The sequence below is a fragment of the Mauremys reevesii genome, linkage group 1 (genome assembly GCF_016161935.1).
Source record: "Mauremys reevesii isolate NIE-2019 linkage group 1, ASM1616193v1, whole genome shotgun sequence".
NCBI lineage: Eukaryota > Metazoa > Chordata > Testudines > Geoemydidae > Mauremys > Mauremys reevesii.
Window position 1 is genome coordinate 360953544 of NC_052623.1, and position 14230 is coordinate 360967773.

A 14230-nucleotide genomic window follows, 5' to 3' on the forward strand; every position below is an offset into this window, starting at 1 on the left:
AGTTCTTCACAATCTGCTTTGGTCTTAACTATCTTGAGTAGTTTAGTATCATCTGCAAACTTTGCCACCTCACTGTTTACCCCTTTCTCCAGATCATTTATGAATAAATTGAATAGGATTGGTCCCAGGACTGACCCTTGGGGAACACCACTAGTTACCCCTCTCCATTTTGAGAATTTACCATTAATTCCTACCCTTTGTTCCCTGTCCTTTAACCAGTTCTCAATCCATGAAAGGACCTTTCCTTTTATCCCATGACAGCTTAATTTACGTAAGAGCCTTTGGTGAGGGACCTTGTCAAAGGCTTTCTGGAAATCTAAGTACACTATGTCCACCGGATCCCCCTTGTCCACATGTTTGTTGACCCCTTCAAAGAACTCTAATAGATTAGTAAGACACGATTTCCCTTTACAGAAACCATGTTGACTATTGCTCAAGAGTTTATGTTTTTCTATGTGTCTGACAATTTTATTCTTTACTATTGTTTCAACTAATTTGCCCGGTACCGACGTTAGACTTACCGGTCTGTAATTGCCGGGATCACCCCTAGAGCCCTTTTTAAATATTGGCGTTACATTAGCTAACTTCCAGTCATTGGGTACTGAAGCCGATTTAAAGGACAGGTTACAAACCTTAGTTAATAGTTCTGCAACTTCACATTTGAGTTCTTTCAGAACTCTTGGGTGAATGCCATCTGGTCCCAGTGACTTGTTAATGTTGACTTTATCAATTAATTCCAAAACCTCCTCTAGTGATACTTCAATCTGTGACAGTTCCTCAGATTTGTCACCTACAAAAGCCAGCTCAGGTTTGGGAATCTCCCTAACATCCTCAGCCGTGAAGACTGAAGCAAAGAATCCATTTAGTTTCTCCGCAATGACTTTATCATCTTTAAGCGCTCCTTTTGTATTTTCATCGTCAAGGGGCCCCACTGGTTGTTTAACAGGCTTCCTGCTTCTGATGTACTTAAAAAACATTTTGTTATTACCTTTGGAGTTTTTGGCTAGCCGTTCTTCAAACTCCTCTTTGGCTTTTCTTATTACACTCTTGCACTTAAGTTGGCAGTGTTTGTGCTCCTTTCTATTTGCCTCACTAGGATTTGACTTCCACTTTTTAAAGGAAGTCTTTTTATCTCTCACTGTTTCTTTTACATGGTTGTTAAGCCACGGTGGCTCTTTTTTAGTTCTTTTACTGTTTTTCTTAATTTGGGGTATACATTGAAGTTGGGCCTCTATTATGGTGTCTTTAAAAAAGGGCCCACGCAACTTGCAGGGATTTCACTTTAGTCACTGTACCTTTTAACTTTTGTCTAACTAACCCCCTCATTTTTGTATAGTTCCCCCTTTTGAAATTAAAGGCCACAGTGTTGGGCAGTTGAGATGTTCTTCCCACCACAGGGATGTTGAATGCTATTGTATTATGGTCACTATTTCCAAGTGGTCCTGCTATAGTTACCTCTTGGACCAGCTCCTGCGCTCCACTCAGGATTAAATCTAGAGTCGCCTCTCCCCTTGTGGGTTCCCGTACCAGCTGCTCCATGAAGCAGTCATTTAAAGTATAGAGAAATTTTATCTCTGCATTTCGTCCTGAAGTGAAATGTTCCCAGTCAATATGGGGATAATTGAAATCCCCCACTATTATTGGGTTCTTAATTTTGATAGCCTCTCTAATTTCCCTTAGCATTTCATCATCACTATTACTGTCCTGGTCAGGTGGTCGATAATAGATCCCTACTGTTATATTTTTACTAGAGCATGACATTTCTATCCATAGAGACTCTATGGAACCTGTGGATTCGCTTAAGATTTTTACTTCATTTGAATCTACACTTTCTTTAACATATAGTGCCACTCCTCCCCCTGCACGGCCTGTTCTGTCCTTCCGATATATTTTGTACCCCGGAATGATTGTGTCCCATTGATTGCTCTCAGTCCACCAGGTTTCTGTCATGCCTATTATATCTATATCCTCCTTTATCACAAGGCACTCTAGTTCACCCATCTTATTATTTAGACTTCTGGCATTTGTGTACAAGCACTTTAAAAACTTGTCCCTGTTTATTAGCCTGCCTTTTTCTGATGTGCCAGATTCTTTTTTATGTGCGTGTTTATCATCTGATCCGGCCCTTACATTATACTTCTCATTCCTCTGCTCCTGACTATAACCTGGAGATTCTCTATCATCAGACTCTCCCCTAAGAGAAGTCTGTGTCCGATCCACACGCTCCTCTGCAGCAGTTGGCTTTTCCCCATCTCCTAGTTTAAAAACTGCTCTACAACCTTTTTAATGTTTAGTGCCAGCAGTCTGGTTCCACTTTGGTTTAGGTGGAGCCCATCTCTCCTGTATAGGCTCCTCCCATCCCAGAAGTTTCCCCAGTTCCTAACGAATGCGAACCCCTCCTCTCTACACCATCGTCTCATCCACGCATTGAGACTCTGGAGCTCTGCCTGCCTACCTGGCCCTGAGCGTGGAACTGGGAGCATTTCTGAAAATGCCACCATAGAGGTCCTGGATTTCAGTCTCTTCCCTAGCAGCCTAAATTTGGCTTCCAGGACATCTCTCCTACCCTTCCCTATGTCATTGGTACCTACATGTACCATGACCACCGGCTCCTCCCCAGCACTACACATAAGTCTATCTAGTATCAGAGGGGTAGCCGTGTTAGTCTGGATCTGTAAAAGCAACAAGGAATCCTGTGGCACCTTATAGACTAACAGACGTTTTGCAGCATGAGCTTTCGTGGGTGAATACCCACTTCTTCGGATGCAAGTCTATCTAGATGCCTCGAGAGATCCGCAACCTTCGCACCAGGCAGGCAAGTCACCATACGGTTCTCCCGGTCATCACAGACCAAGCTATCTACATTTCTAATAATCGAATCTCCCATTACTAACACCTGCCTTTTCCTAGAAACTGGAGTTCCCTCCCCCGGAGAGGCAACCTCAGTGCGAGAGGCGACCCCAGCACCATCTGGAAGGAGAGTCCCAACTACGGGAAGGTTTCCCTCTGCTCCCATTGACTGCTCTACTTCCCTGGGCCTTTCATCCTCCTCAACAGCACAGGAGCTGTCTAAGCGGAGGTGGGACAATTCTACAGTGTCCCGGAAAGCCTCATCAACATACCTCTCTGCCTCTCTTAGCTCCTCCAGTTCCGCCACCCTGGCCTCCAAAGTCCGTACATGGTCTCTGAGGGCCAGGAGCTCCTTGCACCGACTGCACACATACGCCACCCGCCCACAGGGCAGGTAATCATACATGCGACAGTCAGCGCAATAAACTGGATAGCCCCCACTCTGCAGCTGGGCTTCTGCCTGCATTGTCTCCTAGTTAGTGAAAGGGTGGTTTACGGAAAGTAGTTTTGGAATGTGGTTCGGTTTATAGGTTTTAGGGGGGGCCACGGGGAAGGGGTTAGGGCTGGCGAGGGGCTCCCACTCCCTTCCCACTCCCCTTCTAAACTCCCTTGCGAAACTCCCTGTTAGCAGCCCCTGGTCGCTTGTGCGTGGCTTTATAAAGCCCTGGCCTGAGTGAATGCCCCGCCCACTGATTAAGGCTCAGCCAATTACCAGAGGCTTCGAGCTTTCAAACCTGCCTCCAACTGCCAGCCAGAGCACACGGTCCCTCAAACAACCAAACAAACAAACAGACTGACAAACACAAGCTCAGCACACAGCAAGTAACCCCCAAACACAAACAAACACACACTACAGACAGTCACTTACCCCACAGATGCATGGCAATCTCCATGTCATCCTTCAAATCCCTCCTCAGAACCACCTCTTTCTATAATCCCAGAAATGTGCCTTTAATTTGCTATAAACAAGTAAAAATTTTAGTGTTTCAATAAACCATGGCGCTAATGTGATGCATATTGTACCATCCCCATTGCCTGTTTGCTTTTTCCTCTACTCCTGGGTCTCTATTTGTCTGTATGTTGTCCATTCAGCCTGCATGTGCCCCCAGGCATACACTTGTCTTACTCTAGCCCCGTAAAACACCTTCCATGTACTGGGTGCTATTATATTATGGGTTTTTATTTTCACTCTGTCCACACTCTGGGTTTTTTCCTAAACCAAAACACAATACACGGTTCCTGCACAAAGAGCTTCCAATCTAAATGCTGACATGAGGTGAAGAGAAGGTGACATGCCGTAGGGAAGAGGAGAGCAGGGTCACAGCAATAGCAGCATAAAGGGTTGCAGGTGCCTAAACTGAGTATCTTGGTGGTCTAATTAAAGTTTGATTTATTAATACAGTAATAGTAGTCATTGACTCTCAGATAATAAACCTTCACCCTCTTCACAGAGAAGAATTCATGCCGTAGGACACTGGCTACCACACCGACAGCCACCAGGGGAGAGGGAGCAGCTCACTAGTGACATGTTAAAGGTAGGAATTGTTAAGATCTATGAAAACACCAGCTTCTTTCAGACCCTCACCACAGGCTGCAAAATTCTCAGAGGCAGAAGGATTCTTCTCTGATTGCATTGTGTCCTCTGTTTGGAACAAAAAGTGCAAAATCAAACTCCTGCTGCAGAGTTTGAAGTGCAGCATGAACTGAGGTTTTTAAGGTTCATGATACCATTACACCCACTTTTTTCCCAAATAACTTTGAGATCTGTGCTGGTGACCTTCAGAGCACAGATCAAGATTATCCAGTTTTAACTGGGACAACATATGTCTTGAGAAACCTCTCTCTTCAGAGTAACCTGTTTCTTTTCTACTGAGGAAAGCCAACAAGATCCAAGAAGTGAACATAGCATTTTTTTCCTAAGGTGTATCCTGTGACATTGGGCTGGGTCAGATACCTGGAGATCAGAGCCCGAGACATGCCAGAGGACAAACCAGGAGGCAGGCAGGGCAGGTTACCAGGAGATCAGCAGCAGGCAGTAGGAGTAGGTATTCCAGCAGAAGCAGTCCAAAGCAGGGTGAACCCAGTTGCATGGACAAAATTCTGTTCCTGTGCTGGGTTTAAATAGGAACTGTGAACCAATCAGGACCCCCAGCATTCCGCCAATCAGCTCCCAGGACTGGGGTCCTCTATCAGAGTTTAGCTCCTATTCCGACAACAGTCAGCAGGTCACCGAGTAGCAGGTTGGAGCGTACAAGCTCTAAAGCACCTATGTGGGCCAGGGTTCAAGACCCCCGAGTCCTTGACACATGTTCTATTGGCAGTCCCTAGTTGTAATCTGGGAGAATCTGTGTTTGCTAAATATAAATGTGGGCAGGGTCTGCTACTGGCCTAGATGGGGAGAGAGCAGGCTGTGTGGCCCAAGACAAGAAGCAGAGGGACAGGGAAGGATTCAAAGCAAATCATTCTGTTGTGGTCGCACATAAAAATACCTATGTTTTTTATTAATAAGGCACTTGACAGAAAACAGGGAAATCATTCTTAGTACTCATCTGCTCCTTCACTGGAGAGACAAATTGCACACACCAGGCACTACAACACTCTGGGCTGCTCTGCCAGGTGATTCTTCAATGCAGCTACACGTAACTCCAATTTACTCTCAGAAGTGTTGCTGTTCTAGCATTAATTTTGCAAGTAAAGAATTAAATCCCTCAGATCCTTGGCTCTCTGCTCTGTGAGCCCAGGTCTGCTTCCTAATTGGACTGGGAGTCTTCGCGGTCAGAAGAGCTGGTTCATGAAATACTAGTAGTAGGAAACTCCTGGAAAGTTACTTTTTCCATTAGAGAGCGTGAAAGGAATCGGTGAGGGAAGAAGCTGCAGTGCTGCTAGGCAAGGGAACAGCATTCGGGCTTTAGATCATGCCGAAGACGTTTATTTACTTACATACTATTTTGAAACACGATGCAGCAGTGAGCTTAACAAAGAACAGGGATGAGGGTTACAATATGAAGATCACTTGATTGCATAGGTTAGTCACACAACTTGCTGGTTCAGAACCATTTGATTATTGACGGTTACTCAACACTCCCCATTATAAGACCCTGTTTTCAGTTACTTATAACTTTGCCAGCTTTACCCATTTGGAATGAAGATTTCCATGCCAGGTGCCTGCCTCAAGCTGAACTGGGAGGGTGGTGTTCAGCTAAAACATACCAGTTCTTTCTGAGAATTATGTTGGGGGGAAATATATAGTCTTAGCCATGTTAAAAAAGCCTCTGACAATCGTTTCTCTGAGAACATCCACCAGCCCCATGCTTTGGAGCAAAGAGATGGAATTTGGGGTGTTTTTTGTTTCAAGGATGTGCCTTTTGCTGTCTCCATGAAAACTCACCCAAGTGTGCCCAAGGTATAAGCCTCTGAAAAAAATCACAATTTGCAGTCTTAGTAGAGATGTGTTAGTTTGGCTGCTAAATTCTCTGCAGATTTTGCCTGCACTGAGTATGCTCCATCCCCTCACAGCTCCTATGTGCTGACCTTGGGTGGAGGAGCCGAGATGGACTTTCCAGGCAATTGCTGGTCCAGGCCACTCTGGGCTGCTATAGCACTGGGCACAGAACTGAGAGCAGAAGGCTGTCTTTCCTCTGTGCTCCCTCTGCTAGCACCAGACAGTGGGGAGAAGGAAAGAAGCAGCCTGATTCTAAAGCAGACAGATGAGAACAGGGGCAGGAGCTTGGAGGGGAGGGGGGTTAGTAGCAGGAGCTGGAGGAAGGGACGGGGAGGAGCAGAGGGGGGCAGAATATACAAAATGGGGGGGTAGGAGTAAAGGAGGAGAGAGAGGCAGGAGAAAAGGGAGGGGGAACAGGGCAGGAGCTAGGGATATGGAGGATAGGAGTGGCAGGGAAAATGGGTAAGAGCTGGGCATGGGAGTGAAGACAGGAGCTAAGGGCAGCTGGAGGAGGAATCAGGCATGGAGGGCACAGGGGCAGGATGTGGGAAAGGAGCAGCCTGATAGGGAGAGCATGGGGGTGGACAAGGACAGAGGGTCTGTAGCCACTAGAGAACACTCCCCTATCAAAGGCTCTAGTGCATTCAGTTGTTCTTGAATTTCAGCATTCCTTTGCTGTCTAGCAAATAGCTGGCAAAATATCTCTCAGTGGCAGGTCCACAGAGACGATAACAATGTGCTTCTGCTACCAGTTACTCTGTTAGCTACATTTCAGAGTGGTAGCCATGTTAGTCTGTATCAGCAAAAACAATGAGGAGTCCTTGTGGCACCTGTAGAGACCTGTGCTGTGGCTGCAAAGATCCCCATCCCGCTCATAACCCACATGGAGGGTCAGTATGGCTCCATCTGGTGGGCATTTTTTATTTTAAAATTTGACATTTAAAAATATAAAACAAAAATTGCATCCTAGGCAACTAAATTAAAAGCAACTTAAGGTGGCAAGGTCCAGCACTCAAAAGTTAGGAAATGCCAGAATTCAGGTTGCCTGGGCAGATGTTTATAAGAGAAGTAACCTCCATTTCTGTGTGTATTCCACATGTGGGTGATTGACAAGCAATATTCAGAGGTAGGTGCGAGGAAGCCAGCAATAAAAATGAGTGCAGTAGCGCATATCCCACTGACTCATCCACTGCAGAGGCCTGGACTAGAGCATAATACCTAGCAAACATATGTATGGAGCTCCAGGTGGCTGCTCTGCATTTGTCCTGCACTGGGACCTCCTATAGGGATGCTACCATAGCAGCTTCCGCTCTCATAGAGTGGGCTGTTATACCACTGGGAGATGGAATGCAAGCCAGTTTGTAGTCAGAATCCCAGTTAGAAATCCTCTGAGATGATGTAGCTTGACAACAGGATCTCTCTGCTATTGCGAAGAAGAGTCTTGGAGACTTCCAGATGGGCTTGATTGTTTGCAGGTAAAAGGCCACTGTATGCCTCACGTCGAGGGAGTGAAGTCTCTTCAGACAAAGCGCTGGGTTTTGAGAAGAGAAAAGGCAAGTGAATACACTGGTTAAGGTGGAATTCGGAGATAGCCTTGGGTAGAAATTTAGGTTGAAGGCAAAGGGATACTTTGTTCTTGTGAAATACCCTAAAGGAGGGGCCCGTCATGAGGGCTGCCAGTTCACTGACCCTCCTGGCTGAAGGGATGGCCCTAGAAATGCCACCATCATGGATAGGTGGGACATAGAACATGTCACTAAGGGTTCAAACGGAGGACCAACAAGTTTTGACAACACAAGGTTATGATCCCATAATGGTGTTAATTTAATGACTGACTGCCTCCAGACAAAGCAGGAGAGATCTTGCTTCTCCCTGTTTATGTAGACCACAGTGGAGATATTGTCCAGTATCACTTGGATGTGGAGAGAGCGAATGAGTAGGAGGAAGGCCTTGCATGCAAGACAGATTGCCCACAGCTCCAGGATGTTGATATGTAGTATGGTCTCCCGTGGGGTCCAGGTGCCCCCTGAAGTGTGACTATTCAAGTGGGCGCCCCACTCCAGAAGGGATGCATGTGTTACAATTGTGACACTGGGAGTGGGAAGAGAGAAGGGAACTCCCACTTGTACCACCAAGTGAAGGAGGCAATGATTCTGGTGGGAACGGCCACCCTGGAGCTGATATGGTGTTTACTAATGAGCAGACTGAACTGAGGCAGGCCTGAAGGCAACGTAGATGAAGCCTGGCAACGGGTGTCACATAAGTACACGTTGCCATGTGACCTAGCAGTGATAGTCCTTGGTCTGCAGGAAATCAAAGAAATTAGGCTGCACATTGTTTGAAACCTTTCTACAGGCAGGAAAGCTCTTGCGCAAACAGAGTCCATTGTTGCCCCTGTAAAGTTTATTGTCCTCGTGGGGGATTAAAAGAACTTGTCTCTGTTCAGCAAACCCCTATGACTGCAATATTTTAAAAGAGGAATTAAATAGCCAACCTGACCTCCTGTCAAAAGTGACCTACCAGGAGTCAGTCATTGAGCCACGGAAAGACCGTGTGGCCCTGATGTCTCATCTGGGTGTGACAGAGAAAACTTTTGTAAACACTCTGGGTGCCATTTCTAGTCTGAAGGGGAGGACTCCGAATTGCAAGTGCTCCCAGCCCAGCATAAACGATAGGAAATTCCTGTGGGAAATATGCATCTTTCACATCAAGAGCCTCGAACCATTCAAGAAGGGATTATTGATGCCAACATAACCATCCTGAATTTCAACTTCTGAATGAAGATGTTGAGTTCTTGAAGATTCGGAATGGGTCTCCACCTACTGTCTTTTTTGAGGACCAGGACATATGGACACTAGAACCCCCTTCCTTGATACTGAGGCAGGATGCGCTGTGTTGACCCTTGTGCAATAGGGATTCTGCTTCCTGATGAAGCATCACCTCATGAGAGTGGTCCCCAAAAGGGGACCAGGAAGTGTGTTTGTGAGGAGGGAGGGAGAGGAATTCTATGTAGTATCCCTGATCGACAATCTCCAAGACCCAACTGTCCGTCATGATTAGCTCCCAGTTGTGGGTGAACAGAGTGAGACGGCCTCCAAAGGTGACAGAAGAAGGGGCAGGTAGCATCAGAGATGGCAAATAGGTCTCAACTAAAATATCAAAAGTGGTTGCTAGCAGTGGGCTGGGAATGGGTCGCAGATGTGGTGGTAGAGGGGGCGAAAAAGCAGGGTCTCTGAGTCTTCTTTTTGCTTGTGTGGATGCTCAGCAGGACACTGATAGTAGAACAAAGGAGAAGGAGGCGGACGAGGAGGCTGTCTTGGTTGAAAGGTTTGGTGCATCCTCCTTGGGGCTGGTGTGTAGATCCCCAGGGAGCAAAGAGTAGACTTTGAATCCTTTAACGAGTGGAGAAAGTCATCCGTTTTCTGGTTAAAGTTGCTGGACTCATCAAAGGGAAGGTCTTGGATAGTGTTTTGAACATCTCTGGGGGAGTCCAAGGATTGCAAATCCCACCTCATTACAATACTTATGGCCAAGCTTCTGGATGCTGTACCTGCTGCATCAACTGCAGCCCAAACAGCCATTTTTGTCACCAGTCTGAACCTCCTCTAAACGGGAGAGGAACTGGGTACTGTCCTCAGTGGAAAGTTTGTCCTAAGAGGCCGCCAGCCTGAAGTAGTTGTTAAAGTCCTACTTGGCTAGCAGGGCCTGGTAATTGGCAATGAGGAATTGCAACCTGCAGAGGAGAAGACCTTTCTCCCCAGAGGTCGAGTCTCTTGGAGCCCTTGTCTGATGGGGTAGGCCACAGGTATTGTGACCTATTTCATTTCATAGCAGACTGTACCACTAGAGAGCTGGGAGCAGGGTGAGAGAAGAGAAATTCAGCTCCCTTTGCTAAAACAAAATAGCACTTCTCAGTCCTCTGTGGTGTAGGGGCGCAGGACGCTGGGGTGTGCCAGACCCATCTTATCAGTTCCGTTATGGCCTCATTAACTGAGAGGGCTACCTTACTTGGGCCCTGAGACTGCAGAATGTCCAACAGTCAGTGGTGTGGGTCTTGGACATCCTCCAGAGATATAAGGAGATTGTTAGCCACTCTTCGTAATAAGTACTAGTATTGCTTGTAGTCATCTGAGGAGGATGAGGAGGAAGGAGAAACCATCTCATCTGGGGAAGAGGACGCAATTCCCATCAGAATCGTTGGTACCTACAGCTCCAGTTCAACATCCACCTCATCCTCATACAGCGATGGAACAGGCTGTTGACATATGGGAGAAGAATAAGAAAGACTCCTGAGTGGGTCCCGGACGTCTGGTATAGGGATCCCACAGCCCCCAATAAGGCCATAAAGAGGGGCCAACCATTTGAGGGGGAACCCATGGCATGGAAAACCATCAGTCCCTAGGGAGGTCATGTCCATAAGGGTAGCGACTGTAAGTCCTGGATCGCCTATCCACGTTTGGCTTTCTCTATGGCAATGAAGGAGGGACGGCTCATCAGATTGATCCAATGTCAGTACCGAGGCAATCCTGCCCAGCAGTTGTAAGTGAAATGGTTCCTGGGAAATTGAAGTAGCATCATCTTCTGGTGTAGTAATGTCCCTCAGGAGGGCTGTGCCAGAGAAGAGGGGAGGCTGCAGGTGGAAAAGGAAGATAGCCTCTGATGCCATGTAGATCTTTGTGTCCCCCAATGTGCAAAGGGTTTCAATGGCTGGCACCAACAGTACCGGAGCATCTTTAGTCATGGTGCATTCCTTGGGCAGATAAGTTGGTACCATAGTGTCCGGTGCCGCACTCATTGGCAGGACCAGCAGATGACGGTCCTTATGCTTCGGTACTTAAATCACCAATGGAACCAATGGATCCATCTTCCTGCACGTTTTACTTTCCTGTCTGGGTTTATCTTTGCAGAACCAGTTCCTTAATGTCTGTGTGTAAGGGCTTACCCAACCTCGATGGGCTTGGGGAAGGAGTGCATTTCTTATGGACAGTCCTTGATAGAGAGCTCTTCTTGTGCTCATGAGAGCGTCCCTTGCCTTCAAGAGAGGCTCTGGAAGAGGCTTAAAAACCAAGGGATCTGCTCCTAAGCACGTGATCAGAGGGGCACTGTTTGGAGGTCTCCCTGTACATATTGGAGAGGAGCCTCATGGTCTTCTGCATTAAATGTTTTCCAAGGTAAAGCTCATGGGCTTTGCAAGTTCTCGCTGGAAACAAACAACAAATGTTGTACTTCATTGAAATATGTGTCTCACCTAGAGAGTAGAGGCAGCTTTGGTGTTCGTCACTGACAGAGAAGGATCTAGGGCAGGAGATGCAGTTTTTGAAGCCCATGACTCTGGTAGGACTACGTAGGGAGGCAATTTCAAGTCCAAGGAAACAAACTACACTAACTATACTAAAAACTAACTGTACTAGGCTAAAAGAATAACTATTTACAATCTTATTTACAGGATTTTCTGACAGGCTGAAGTAAGAGTGGACTCCGGATCCCAACTCAGATCATGCAGTGGTAAGAAAGAACTTAGGGGGCGTTGACCCGTACTGTTTCTTCTACCCTCACTTGGGAGTACGAGGAAGTGTGTGTGTGTGGGCCAATGGGCACTGCTTGCTAAAATCTCTGGACTCTGGCACATGGTGTGCATGCGTACCCATTTGTGGAATACACATAGAGATCAGCACTCAAAGAAGGTTGGATTATAAAACATTTGCATGTTCTCTAGGTCTTCATAAGCCTTGGCCTGCTATACAATAGGTTAATTTGCTCAGACTCAAACTGGTAACTGTGATAATGAGGCCTAACTTGAGGGGATCAATTGCTAAGTCTTAGGAGGCTTGGTCTTGTAACAATAACTCCTGCCACACAACAGGTAACCCTGACTCATGGCAAATAATCAGGTCCAAGAAATAAAGTTCAGCCTCTTCCTAGAACTCTTGGGTGTCACAACTTTATTACATGATGTTGGAAATCTGGAAAGAGAAATCGAAGATTAAATTCTCTAGACTGTTATATGAGGACTCCAGATGCACTGGAATTCTACAATACAGAGAACAGGAAACTGCTAGACAAAGTCATTCAAAAATTTCAAGAATACTGTGATTCTGTCAAAAATATCACTTGGAAAAAGGTACATTTTCTCTACAAGAAGCCAACAAAGCTAAATGAGATTCCTGATCACTTTTGGTATAAGGCTGGTGCAGATCTATTTGAATGGAACAGTAAAGATTACTTATCAGCGAACCACCATTTTTTTAATGGAGCTGTTGGACACTGTAAATTGCAGTTTTCTTGCCATGAGATTCCACATCAATTAAGATGCAGGTTATCTTGCACCTTCCTATGAAGCGTCCGGTTCTGACCACTTTTGGAAACCGGATACTGGACTAGATAGACCACAAGTCTGATCCAGTCTGTATGCAGCCATAATATATAATGCCCTTAAAAAGTCACAACTGACTCATTTTGGCAATTCTTTTCACTATATGACTTCAAGCACACCATAACAAGTCTGTCGTATACACAGTCAAATGGAATACCAAAAAGTCAGAACAAACAGAATTTGATTTAAATATGCCCTGGCAGCGTCAAGAGATCCATGTTTAGAACTTTTAGAATAACACAACAGTACTCACAAGTCTTTATTGGAAACACCAGTACAGAGACACATGGCAGAAGAACAAATACCTTAGGGCCAAGATCTAACAAGTCCCTTTAGGGACAGACAATTAACCCTGACGTAATTACAAAGAATTATGCACCAGAAAACAGAAGAGAGATGACAAGAATGCCAAACAGTTAATCCCATTCCACATGGGAGAGAATGCTAGGCCCCAAACAGGAAGCATCTGGCAGCCTACCGAGTAAACAGCTATACCCTTCTCAACAACTTACACCATAACTACCCCTGAGCATCAGTCCTAAAGGAGGAACGGACAACATCTAAATTAAACGAAGGAAGATGCTGGCTTTATTCCTCAAAGGCATTCAAAATCCTATAGAAGTGTTCATGAATTGACAGAAATAGAATATCCCCACCCAGTCACAGACAATTGAGTAGTAGCAAATGCAGGTTCCAATTGGCAGACTCACCTCAGTGGCTGAACAGACCACAGCAGAAGGAACTGTTCTGGAAGTAAGAAAGGGCTATGAGATCAGAAGCCAGAGATTCAAAGATGGTATTTGTCAACATATCTCCAATAAAAGGAAGAATAATCCTCTCATCTGTCAGGGAGTTCAGGTAATCTAGCATGACTCCTCCATTGGTGTCTTTTGCCAGTTGCCTGCATTCATCTGTGATTGTTGTTTTTGACCAGTATGTTTAACAAGCTTGCACTCAACTCAACGGCATTCTCTGACTATCTGCTATATCTTTGTACCATGACAACTTTTGAATGCCGCATCCGATCAATTCCAACGTTTCAGGGAATGTTCTAGGCATCAATGTCCAGATCCCTATTGATTTGGGGGGAAATCAAAAACCAAATGGGGAGACTGGAGGAACATAAGCCCTGGCAGCTCTTTAGCACACCCACTCCTTCAAGTTCCTCTGCAATTCTCTATATATCAAACAACTGGTTGGTGGTACCCTTTAATGCCTTGCAGAATAACAATACACCTATTTAATCTCTGCCTGTCCTCTCAATAGAGTTTAGCAAGCTGGCACAGAAAGAAGAATGGTGGGGGGGCATATGGGGAAGGGAAAAATGGGGACACTCACACAGTCCCTGGTGGAGGGGAGGAGAGAATAATAATAGGAGATATACCTATCTCCTAGAACTGGAAGGGACCTTGAAAGATTATTGAGTCCAGCCCCCTGCCTTCACTAGCAGGACCAAGCACTGATTTTTGCCCCAGATCCCTAAGTGGCTCCTGCAAGGATTGAACTCACAACCCTGGGTTTAGTAGGCTAATACTCAAACCACTGAACTATCCCTCCCCCCAAGG

At 45.9% G+C, this 14230-nt stretch overlaps 1 protein-coding gene and 1 long non-coding RNA gene across 2 annotated transcripts in view; one reads left to right on the forward strand and one right to left on the reverse strand.

Moving 5' to 3' along the window:
• SHANK3 (SH3 and multiple ankyrin repeat domains 3) overlaps positions 1-14230 on the reverse strand; it is a 653367-nt gene that overhangs the window by 575989 nt on the left and 63148 nt on the right. The window lies entirely within an intron of this gene.
• On the forward strand, positions 10161-13913 carry LOC120395692. Its single transcript, XR_005592743.1, has 2 exons — positions 10161-10831; positions 11752-13913. It is a non-coding gene; the product is annotated as an uncharacterized LOC120395692 (long non-coding RNA).